Source organism: Berghia stephanieae, chromosome 1, assembly GCF_034508935.2.
Source record: "Berghia stephanieae isolate SIO BIC M18660-M18661 chromosome 1, UCSD_Bste_1.3, whole genome shotgun sequence".
Lineage (NCBI taxonomy): Eukaryota > Metazoa > Mollusca > Gastropoda > Nudibranchia > Aeolidiidae > Berghia > Berghia stephanieae.
In genome coordinates, this window is record NC_088360.1 from 7,962,843 (window position 1) to 7,967,842 (window position 5,000).

A 5,000-nucleotide genomic window follows, 5' to 3' on the forward strand; every position below is an offset into this window, starting at 1 on the left:
GTAGTAGTAGTAGTAGTAGTAGTAGTAGTATGTAGTAGTAGTAGTAGTAGTAGTAGGTAGTAGTAGTAGTAGTAGTAGTAGTAGTAGTAGTAGTAGTAGTTGTATGTATAGTAGTAGTAGTAGTAGTAGTAGTATAGTATAGTTAGTAGTAGTAGTAGTAGTAGTAGTAGTAGTAGTAGTAGTAGTAGTAGTAGTAGTGTAGTAGTATAGTTTGTAGTATGGTTATGTATAGTTAGTATGATAGTATGATGAGTATGTGTATGTGATGATGTGTGTGATGTATATGATGTATGTATGTTGTTGTTGTTTGCTGTTTGCTGTGATGTGTAATTTGTCATTTTTCCTGCTTACTTGTGTTTCTCTTTATCCTCTTACTTCTTTCCTCCTTCTTCTTCTTCTTCTTCTCTCTTCTTCTTCTTCTTCTTCTTCTTCTTCTTCTTCTTCTCTACTACTACTTACTACTACTACTACTACTACTACTACTACTACTACTACTACTACTACTACTACTACTACTACTACTACTACTACTACTACTACTACTACTACTACTACTACTACTATGATTACCACTACTACTACTTCTTTTTTCTTCTCCTCCTCCTCCTCCTCCTCCTCCTTTTCCTCTCCTCCTCCTCCTCCTCCTCCTCCTTCTCTTCCTCCTTCTCCTCCTCCTTCTCCTCCTCCTCCTACTCATCTCCGCTTCTTCTCCATCTTTCATCTCCACGACAAATCAACATTTCAATGTTTCAAGACTTTTAAACTGTTGACTAAACGAGTCTCGAAGAGTAAGGTGGGTACAGGGTTCATTTTATACCTACCAGGCCTACAGGAAAATCAAATATTTTCTCAAGCCTCTTCAATTAAATGACTTACAGGCTTATTGCTTTGCACTTTTGAGAGGCGCTAGACTTAAAATTTCCCCTCCCCCACCCTTCCTCCTCATACATCTTGTGAATGACTTCTATGATCTTTTTTATCGTGTGCGTATATTTCGTAACTTTTCAAAATCCGACCGTGAACTCAAATTGAGCTTGTAGTTGTCATATTTTCAAAATAATATTTACTCCCCTTTATGAATAAGTAGCGGTTTTAGAGGTCTTAAAAAAAAAAAAATTGTATTTCTCTGTCGACTTTAATAAATTCAGCGAAATGCAATGGTCATCTAACTTTGAATTGAAATTGTTTTCTTTCTTTTCTTTCTTTTTTTTTCTTTTTTTCTTTTTTTTTTATTTTTTTTTTGGTTACGTTCAGTCTAAGATGGCGTTTACGACAGAGAATCATAAGTAGTAAAAATGGATCAAAGGGAGAAAACTCAAGATGTATCACTACATGTAAAATTATCTTTCTTGCAAATATTGTAGTGAACAATTCTGTGTTCTTGGCCAGCAAGTACAGACTGACTGTATAAATGGATTGACCCAATGACAAATACGATGGAGCTCCTAAAAGAAATGTCTTGTAAGTTTTAGTCATCGTGATTCTTTCTAATCAATCGGGTGTCTCTCTTCCATCGATGTGCTGCACCGACCGTTTTCCGATTGTTTGTCTTCCATTACGGGGGAATTCGACAAGAATAAAGACTGCATTAGCACTTCTGGTCGCTTGTCTGGAACATTTGGGAGGGTAACAACATAAATGGATGATAGAAGAGGTAGGCAGACCCCGTGGTGGTGGGGGGGGGGGAGGGGGGGTACATGGGGGTTCGGGGTTAGGGGGCCGTATGCGTGGAACTGTAAGGCGTTTGAGGAGATGATGACTCACTTGCTTAATTATGAAGAAATATTGTAATGGTGAGCTGGAAGAGGCCATTCGAATTGACCGTTCCGAGGAGACTAATTGATTACTATGCAATAAACATTATGAAATGAAAAAGAGAAACAACGAAAATACGAAGATTGTTGCTCTTGATAAAGAGGATTTTAATATGATGAAACATGAACATTTTTCACTGGTTGATCTGCTCTCCATCTCCCCCACCCCACATCAACCCCTGGTTACAGGAATTTTCAAGTGGGGAGGGGGTGATGGTGAACCCAAGTGTCATTGTCTAAAGTGATGAAGGAGGCACTAGAGATTAGAAGCAGAAAGCATCGGGAGTGGGTTGGGGTGGAGGGGGGGGGGGGGTAGGAGGGGTGGAGCAGAATAGTTGACAAGCAGTTGAGGGCTGATTTTGGTGAATTGGAGATGATTGTGAGAAGGGAGGGGGGGGGGGGTGATGCATCAACAACTACAAAAAAAAAGTTGATTGTTGAAGGCCTTAGGCTGTGATGAGGGTCAAATATTAGCAGAGTGGGTCACACAGAATGCCAAAACTCAAGACAATGACCATTTGGGATGATTCACCCCGTCATTTTTGTTGCGGGGTTTGTTACAAAGCAATCTATCCGGGAGTGACCTCTTCACTCCGGTTGGGGGGGGGGGGGAGTTAAATTGGCAAATTTTAAATGGATTTTTTGATTATTTATTTATTCATACAACATAGCGATCCCAATTTTTTCATTTATTTGTTTATGTGTGGATATATTTATTTATTTATTCATTTTTTTAAATATAATTTTTTTTTTAAATTTTGTTTATTTACTTTTTTTTAAAAGTTATTTATTAATCAATAATTTTTTTCATAAATATTTTATTTATTTATTTATTTATTTATTTATTTATTTATTTATTTATTTATTTATTTATTTATTTATTTATTCATTTATTACGCTAAGCATATTATCAATTGAATGACATTAACAAACCATTGGATCCACTCCAATTTGCCTTTAACAATTCACAAGGAGTTGACGATGCGCTTGTGACTCTAAATTAGACCTTAACATCCCACCTCGACAAAGCATCGGGGAATAATGCCAGAATCCTCTATGTAGATTTCTCATCTGCCTTTAATGCTATGACCTTACAATTATTAATTTACAAATCACAAGAGATTAGAATTAATTATTGAATTTTAAAATGGATTCAAAACGTCCTTGATAAAAGACCTCAAAGAGTCCTCCTTGGGTCAAAGCTATCAAAGGAGAGAACATTGTCAAACGGATGTCCTCAAGGATATGTAATGTCACCTATTCTAAACATTCGATACACAAATGCCTGCGGTTCATTTCATTCAAACTGCGAAATAATTAAATACGCTCACGATACAGCAAAGTGCAGGTCTTCTCAACCATTATGATCATATCATAAATAAATATGTTGGTCAAGATGATTTATTTATAAAATTAAACGGTGCTCTGTTAATTAGCTTCACTTAAAAATCACAAAGACTAAAGAGCATTTTTTGTTACTTAACACATCAAGAACAAAATAAACATGTGAAACTGAATATCAAAAATGAGGAGATGGAAGTCGTAGGTGAATTTAAGAACCTCGGAGTGTATATTGACAACTCTCCCACTTAAAAAAACAAAACAAAACAAACATAGGTTTTAGCAACAGAAATGTGGGGTAGAGCAGATGCATCTCTTGAGGAAACTGAGATGTTTTGAAATTTGCGAAAAGACAATTATCCTTATGTATAAGAAGTGTAATTTATTTCCTTTGGTATCGCGATGTTGTATGGTAACTATGGGGTGAAAGAAAAGAATATAATAATGATAATAATAATAATATAATAATAATAATAATAATAATAATATATAATAATAATAATAATAATAATATAATAATAATAATAATAATAATAATAATAATAATAATATATAATAATAATAATAATAATAATATAATAATAATAATAATAATAATAATAATAATAATAATAATGATAATAATAATAATAATAATAATAATAATAATAATAATAATAATAATAATAATAATATAATAATAATAATAATAATAATAATAATAATAATTAATAATAATAATAATAATAATAATAATAATAATAATAATAATAATAATAATAATAATAATAATAATAATATAATAATAATAATAATAATAATTAATAATAATAATAATAATAATAATAATAATAATATAATAATAATAATAATAATAATAATAATAATAATAATAATAATAATAATAAAAATAATATAATAATAATAACAGTTATTATTATTATTACTATTATTATTATTATTATTATTATTATTATTATTATTATTATTATTATTATTATTATTATTATTATTATTATTCAAAAAAGACAACTTTGCGCATTTACTACAACAGCCTATTTGCATTTACATTAAAATAAATTTTATAAAGAACACTACAATTGTGTCATTTTGACTGGCGTTTAAAATGTATATGATACATGAAAGTAAGCTCTCTCCATTAGTTTCTGTCATGATTATAGGTAAGGAACGAAAGAAAATTATAGCAATAATCTTTCCAAAAGCCATCCTTTCTTATTCTATCCCCAATTTTACAATAATCAAATTCCTTTACGGCAGCTTTATTTACTCATTTATTCATCCGCTCAATCAATTATTCATTCATTCAGTCGCTCCGAGGGACGGAAGCTTTAAGGGTGCTATTCAGGACATCTCGGCGGATTTGTCACAATCGTTTCAAGTCGATAACGGAAGTCCCTGGTTAATACCCCGCCAGGCGTCTTGGCTGTTATTTTGTTCTATCTACATTCTATATAAGTCCAGGGGCATAGTTGTAGAAGCTAATTTGGAGGAATTTTGACCCTTATTTTACTAACGAGCACAGGAGCCCGAGTTCGACTCAAATAACATTGGATGTTTCTTTTTATAAAACCCCTATTTGTCTAGTTGCAAAAGTAAAGTAAAATATAATAAATAAATAAATTAAAAAAATTAAAAAAAATAATTATTGAGTGGTTGTGTTCATGGCAGACATCGTCGGAAGTATTTCTGATAAACAAGCGTTTCATCAAAGCCCCTTTAATGTCACCACTTTTATGATCAAAAAATCCATGACAAAAAAATAAAATGCTCCCAATTTTGTTGGTCTTTATTATTATTTTTCGTGATTGATAATAGGATTATGTACAATTATTGGTACACACCATC

At 31.7% G+C, this 5,000-nt stretch overlaps 1 protein-coding gene across 1 annotated transcript in view; it reads left to right on the top strand.

Moving 5' to 3' along the window:
* LOC144967156 (kelch-like protein 15) overlaps positions 1 to 5,000 on the top strand; it is a 100,865-nt gene that overhangs the window by 83,777 nt on the left and 12,088 nt on the right. The gene's annotated exons all lie outside the window — the stretch shown is intronic.